The 7,717-nt window shown below is 41.6% G+C and overlaps 1 pseudogene; it reads right to left on the bottom strand.

The window, feature by feature from the left end:
• Positions 1–6,700: 6,700 nt before the first annotated feature.
• On the bottom strand, positions 6,701–7,322 carry LOC129400064 (26S proteasome non-ATPase regulatory subunit 10-like; annotated as a pseudogene).
• Between the last annotated feature and the right edge of the window lie 395 nt (positions 7,323–7,717).

Genomic DNA, 7,717 nt, shown 5'->3' with positions numbered 1-7,717 from the left:
GTCCTTCAAATGTGGCTCCTCTGAACTGAGCAGTGCTGTAAGAATAAAAACACACCTTGGGGCCACTCAATGCTTCTAGTGCAAACTACAACACCCAAAAGGAAAGAGAGAACAAGAGGGAATGCCGTGCCACAGAGGCAGGGTGGGTGGGTGGGGGAGGGAGTGGGGCTACTGGGAGGGATACTGGGATCATTGGTGGTGGAGAATGGGCACTGGTGGAGGGATGGGTACTTGATCATTGTATGACTGAAATGCAAGCATGGGAGTTTGTAAATCTGTAACTGTACCCCACGGTGACTCACTAATAAATTTCTTTTTAAAAAAAACCAAAAAAACACACCATGGATTTCTAAGACTTAGTATGCAAATATAAAGAAGATGAAATGCCTCCTTATTAACTTATTAATGTTGATTTCATGTTAAAACCACACTTTAGCTATCCTGTGTTAAACAAAATGTGCTACTAAAATTATGTCTGCCTCTTCTCGTTTACCTTCCAGAATGTAGCTACTGAAAAATGTTGTCTATATGCTTGCGTTCTCTGTATTTTCAGGCAGGGTTGATTGAGATATAAGCAGTGCCAGGTGAATCCTAACTGACCAACAGTGACTGCCAACTCATCCATCCTTGTGAATATTTGATCTGTTTGGCAGCTAGTTAAATTGTTGTTCTGATTTTCCCCTGGGCTGACACAGGCAGAGAGAAAGGTACTGAGGAGATGGGTGAGAGGGGATCATGCACTATAAAACATGGTTTCAGGGGGCATTCTTGCTAAGTGACTTGAAACAAACTGCAGTAAAAACCCTGTCACTGCTTCCACCAAGACCTCCATTCATCCCCATCTGTTCCGTTCGTCTCTATGGGACCTATCACATTGTCTAGGCTGTTGAAGCTGTTGAACTATTTGGAAGAATTGTAAAACCATTTTGTCATGACATGATAAAGTCTGTAATATGCATATGGATAATTTAATTTTGTGTGGAATTCGTGGATAGGAAAAGAATTAACCTAAGTCAAATAAATTTGGAAAAGATGGCAGACTTTTGGCCGAGTCTACATCAATACACTTCACTGCAAATCCACTTTGCTTTATACACTACCTGAAACAGTCCAGATTTCTTCTATCAGAGCTTATAAGGTGTAAATCTCTTTTTAAGGAAAAAATAAACCCTGCTGCTGAAACTCCTGAATGATACCCATGTGTTATTTGGATTCAATTAGTTTCAGCAAATGCCTTCTGTATGTAGCTTATTTATGTAAACTGTGTTCCTACAGGGCCAGTATATTAGCCTTCTTAAAAATGAAGAGGTTCAGGGCCAGAGAGATAGTACAATGGGTAGGGTGCTTGTCTTGCATGCAGTAGACCCAGATTTGCTCCCCAGCATCCCATATGACCCTCCAAGCACTGCCAAGAGTGATTCCTGAGTACAGAGCCAGGAGTTAACCCTCAGCACCACCTGGTACAGCCCAGAACCAAAAACCCAAAAAGAAAAATAAGAAAAGGTTCATGTGATATGCAAGTTGTCCTAGTGTTAACTAAAAACTCTGTGGCCAGAAACTAATATTCTATGGCCAAAAGGGAACTTAGGTGACTCTAATCAATGCATAAATATATTATTGTATATGAGTGTCTGAATATGCTTAAAATAATACAATATACACGATTTTTATTGAGGCACAAAAATAGGACCTGAAGGAATTATATGTTCTTGGATGGAAAGACTTAATGGTGCAAAAATATTAGTTCTACCCAAACAGACAACTTCAACATAATCTCAGTCAACATTCCTTTTGGACACTATTTTTTTATAAATTTATTTATTTATTTTTAATTAGTGAATCACCGTGAGGGCACATTTACAGATTTATACACTTTTGTGCTTATGCTTCCCTCATACAAAGTTCGGGAACCCATCCCTTCACCAGTGCCCATTCTCCACCACCAGTAAACCCAGCATCCCTCCCACCCTCCCCAATCCCATCTCCCCCCACCCCGCCCTGCCACTGTGGCAGGGCATTCCCTTCTGTTCTCTCTCTCTAATTAGCTGTTGTGGTTTGCAATAAAGGTGTTGAGTGGCCACTGTGCTCAGTCTCTAGCCCTCATTCAGCCCGCAACTCCCTTCCCCCACATGGCCTTCGACTACATTATAGTTGGTGATCCCTTCTCTGAGTTGCCCTTTCCCCAGAATGTGAGGCTCGCCTCCAAGCCATGGAGTCAACCTCCTGGTACTTATTTCTACAATTCTTGGGTGTTACTCTCCCACTCTGTTATTCTATATACCATAGATGAGTGCAATCTTTCTATGTCTGTCTCTCTCTTTCTGACTCATTTCACTCAGCATGAAACTTTTCATGCCCATCCACTTAAATACAAAATTCATGACCTCCTTTTTTCTGACAGCTGCATAGTATTCCATTGTATAGATGTACCAAAGTTTCCTCAACCAGTCATCCGTTCTAGGGCATTCGGGTTTTTTCCAGATTCTGGCTATTGTAAATAGTGCTGCGATGAACATACATGTGCAGATGTTGTTTCGATTATACTTTTTTGCCTCTCTGGGATATATTCCCAGAAGTGGTATTGCTGGGTCAAATGGGAGCTCAATATCTAATTTTTTGAGAATCGTCCATATTGTTTTCCAGAAGGGCTGAACCAGTCGGCATTCCCACCCGCAGTGTAGAAGGGTCCCTTTCTCCCCACATCCTCTCCAACAGCGGTTGCTTTTGTTCTTTTGGATGTGTGCTAGTCTCTGTGGTGTGAGGTGGTATCTCGTGGTTGTTTTGATCTGCATCTCTCTGATGATTAGTGATGTAGAGCACTTTTTCATGTGCCTTTTGGCCATTCGTATTTCTTCCTTGTTAAAGTTTCTGTTCATTTCTTCGCCCCATTTTTTGATGGGGTTGGATGTTTTCTTCTTATAGAGTTCAACCAGTGCTTTATATACCATTGATATCAACCCCTTATCTGATGGGTATTGTGTAAATATTCTTTCCCATTCTGTGGATAGTTGGACACTATTTTTTAATTTCATGCAATTACTTTGAATTTCTTTATGGAAAACTCAGTGAGGCAGATAGCCAGGGTAGCACTGTAGCACTGTACTGTTGTCATCCCATTGTTCATTGATTTGCTCAAGCTGGCACCAGTAACGTCTCCACTGTGAGACTTGTTGTTACTGTTTTTGGCATATCAAATATGCCATGGGTAACTTGACAGGCTCTGCCATGCAGGCGGGATACTCTCGGTAGCTTGCCAGTTTCTCTGAGAGGGATGAAGGAATTGAACCCGGGTTGGCCGCATGCAAGGCAAACACCCTACCCGCTGTGCTATCGCTCCAGTCTGGGTAATTGTGAAAAAGAAGAGTAGCTGTAGATTTCTACTTTCTATCTTGGCCCCATTCCTTGTATCTACATCGTTTGCTTTATGATTTTGTAGTTTTTCTAAAAGCCCCATTGGGGTCATCCATGTGATTCACTTCGGCCCATGGAATGCCAGCAGGTGTGAAATGTGTTGACTGAGACTAAGTATTAAAGAACTTCATAAATCTCCATTTGTCTTCTTCACCTCTGTCATGAAGTTGGTAATAAATACATCCTGGATGGCTTTCTGTTCATGTAAGATGACTTTGGTGTGGTGTATAGGTACATCAGGCAACTCATAGACCTGCAGGGAGACAAGAATATCCCCAAAGACCCTGCAAAGATCTTTATAACCTAAGGTTGGCCCACCCCAATAGGCCAATTGCAGTCAATTTGCAGATATGTCAGTGAAAATAAAAGATGGTTGTTTTAAGCCCTTGAGTCATAGGGTGGTTTATACAACATATACAGCATTATGCTACTGGTTGGGTCCTGTATCATATGAAAATCTATTGTAATACTATAGGTAGTACAGTGTGGAAATAAGATTCAAATCTGGGTCTGTTTCACTTCAAGAACCATACCTCCCTTTCCTGAGGAAGTTCATTCAAGGTTAGTGTTATGACAAGAAGCATGACATAATCATGTTCTGCTGTGCCCAGACCATTTCTAGTAGTCCTTAGGAACAATAACTAAAGATTAGCCTTGTCATGTGATCTGTGGCATGAATGCCCTTATTGAGAAAAGGGAATAGATGACAAACTCAATGCATGTGTTCCAAACCATCAAAGACTGGAGAAAGTGGTCTCTCTCCCTTATTAGACATTCTGTTCAAGGCATAAGCAACATAATGAAACTTTTTTCTCATGAAACACTCACTTGTTCTTTCCAAAGTAGGCACAAAATGTGGCCTTTAGAAAAGGCCTCCTTAGAGAGTTCCTTCTCCTGAAGGACCCGTGAAGATTTTGGGAGCCAGGGAGCTGCCAGGGGGTGGATAATGCACAATATCTCGGGCCATAATTCATGATTTAGAAGGGCAAAGCTTTTTCATTTAAAGAGAAAAAATAGCTTCTGTGTTACACTTCAGTGCAGACTGCAAGAATCTTTCAGGAAGCCTCCATTGTCAACTTTTCAACCACTGGTAATGACTCTTGGCTCCCACACTACACATTTCTGTGGTTACACTGCAGTATTTCAGCTTCTTTTAGTATCATAAAAATCACAGCTAATAAACTCCAATCGGCACCTGAAGGAAGGGGCGCTGGCTTCTGATTGTAATATACGGGTCTCCATAGCACTTCAAAGGCCAGGCGGCTCCTCGTGTCTCCCTTGCCCTGGCTGCCCTCCTGAGGTGAAGATTAACCACGTGTGCTCTGGGAAAATCTGCTGTGAGTTTGCCTGACAGAGTTTCACTGCCCTTTAAATCAGCTATTGCATAGCCCTCTCACATGCGCCAGGTTTTAGTGGCGTGAAGGCACATTCTCAGTTTCCATTCAACCCTTTAGTGTCCTTATGTCCTCTTTTTCCCATCTCGGGTTGCTGATTTGTTCTTTCCAGAAGATGAAGTGTGTACATCCATGAAAGAAACCTGATCATCTTAAAGTCAAAACCAACTTTGAGATATATTGAGTGCTGGACTCCTAATATATGAATAGAGTTTGTTCTTAGCTAACAGTGGATGTCCTAAGCACGGTAGCTGGACAATGTGACATACATTTTTTTATGGAATTTCAACTAGAAAAAAATGTCCTGTGGGTCCAGGATATTCCCTTTCATGGTTGTTGCAGCTTTATACTGAGATGTCAAGGTTTAGGCTTTAGTAAATGTCTTGTGAAAATTCATATATTATTTTAAAATTTATTTTTCACCTTATAAAAACACCATGGTTTGCAAAATTGTTAATAATGCAGTTGTGTTGGCATTAAATGTTTCAACACCAATCCCACCACTAGAGCCACCTTCCCTCCATCATGTCCACGTTTTCCCAACCTGCCCTTTAGCGGGCACAAAGTAACTTATTTGATATTGATTTTTTACAACTAAATGGCTAATGGAATTATCAAAAAACACTACAGTAAAAATATGTGTAGGGCTGGAGCGATAGCACAGCAGGTAGGGAGTTTGCCTTGCACGTGGCAGACCCAGGTTCGATTCCTCTGCCCCTCTTGGAGAGCCTAGCAAGCTACCTAGAGTATCTCACCCGCACGGCAGAGCCTGGCAAGCTGCCTGTGGCATATTGAATATGCCATAAACAGTAACAAAAAAAAGTCTCACAATGGAGACCTCACTGGTGCCCGCTCGAACAAATTGATGAGCAGCAGGATGACAGTGATATGGTGAAAAACATGTGAAAATTGTTATATCTCACCTTGGCGTCATGAAGTACTTGTCTGAAGGTTTATTAAAACGTTGCTACTTGAGGCTTCTGTGTTATTGTTTTTGTTTATTAACTTTAGTTGGCTTCTATATTACTTTCCTATCTAATTTGTTGTGCTCCTACTGTGATGTCAGTATTGTGGGTGTGGAGGTGTTGTGCAGCTGCATATGAGGCTATGTGTTCTAGGAACTCCAGTTTCTGTAGAACTGGGTTGATGAGTTTACATGGTGGTGACTGTGGAATGCGGCTATAGCTATCAGGGCTTCCTGAACCATGGGGAATGAGGGAAGGGTGCCTGCCCTGCTCCAGGAAAACCCCAGATTTCTCATCCTCAAAAACAGTGTGTCTAGAATTTTCATCAATTTGGTGTTCTGCAGACATTAGTTGTGAAGCAGTGAATTTGGGCTGTGGGTATGGCAGCAGCTATAGGTTGTGGGTTTGGATTCTGGGGCTTTTTAATTTTTTTTTTAAATTTTCAATCCTTTTATTAAATTTTACTGCTTATTAATGTTGAACTGGGTAACACATATCCTTGAGCTTAAAATTTGGTCCCTTTAAATATATTATTTATCCTATAAGAAAAATAAAACTGTACTATTGCAAAACAGAAATATTTGGCATAGGACTCTGAGTGAGCATAAAAAGACGAATTAGGAAGTATTTTAATTGTACAATTGTACCAAGGAAGCTTGTAGAGTTCACCTAGAAATGTTGGACAGTTTGACTTGCTGTTATTAGCCTGGCTCTGCCTTAGAGGACAGATCTATACAGGGTACATAAGAAGATGCTGAAAACTCACAACAGCCACAGCATCACTTACTCAAAATTAACCAAAATGCAATACAAAATGGTAGGCAACAATAGAAGAACGATCTCTAGCTTATCCAATGCCTGAAAAGCAGGGTGCAAGCTTGGAACAAGTACCTCACATGAACAATATTCAGCATGTTTCTAAGACTTTGAAGGTGAGAAATTTCATTAATACACAGTGTCTTGTGCACAAATACAATAGATCTCAAGATACTGGGGACAACCAGAAAACATTTAAAGTAAAAACAAATTCAAACTGCTTAATCTTCCAGTATTCTCTTGAGTATTGTACCCAAACCACCTTTGGCCACTTGCAAAGGTGTCTTTTCTTCTTTATTCTCAATGTAAATACTGGCTCCATGGGTCACCAGTCGTTTTGCTTCTTCTACTCTCTTCTCATCACAGGCTAAGTATCTCATGCCTGTTTTTGGAGGCTGCATAATGTAATGGAGTACAGCCATTGTGATTGACAGCATTCACTTGAGCACCTTTTCCCAGAAGGGCTTTTACAATATCATCCCGGCCAGCAGAAGCTGCAATGTGAAGAGGAGACCAACCTGCATCATCTTTATCATTTACTGGCACTCCAAGTTGTAGCAAGAATTCAACAATGTCTGTATGACCAGCCGAGCATGCCCAATGCAATACAGTTCTGATATCCTGGTCTGTTTTCGTAGCCAGGGATTTATCGGCCAGAATACTCTCCTTCAACTCCTCCAGCTGTCAGCTAAAGGCCAGGTTGCAGATCGTTAGGGTTTGACACACACCCCTCCATTTTCCTTCCCGGGACCTCCGCCGGCTTCTGGGGCTTTAGCAGGGTGGGAATTTGGTCTCCCAAGGGTGCCCCAGAGTTTTCATCCAGGAGATCAGTGTACCCACAAATTTTAGCAGCTTGACTTGCATCTCTTTTGAGATTCAGTCATGAATCTAAAGCTGGCTGGCAGATGTGTTTACAGGACAGTAGTTGTAGGATGTGGGGTTGGCTGCTGGCGCAGATTATATTTTCTAAATAGTCTATGTAACGAGAAGGGTCATAAAGACAGTGGGAAAGGGTCTTAGCACTTTGGTGGTGGTGCTAGTACAGTAGCTTTGTACATTAAAGTCATAAATGGGAACTGGGGAGGGATAATATAGGGGAGAAAGCTTTTGACTTGAATCCCACTGACTCCA

Source organism: Sorex araneus, chromosome X (assembly GCF_027595985.1).
Source record: "Sorex araneus isolate mSorAra2 chromosome X, mSorAra2.pri, whole genome shotgun sequence".
Classification (NCBI taxonomy): Eukaryota; Metazoa; Chordata; class Mammalia; order Eulipotyphla; family Soricidae; genus Sorex; species Sorex araneus.
Note: the sequence above shows the minus strand (reverse complement) of the source record. Positions and strands in the feature narration are given on the sequence as shown.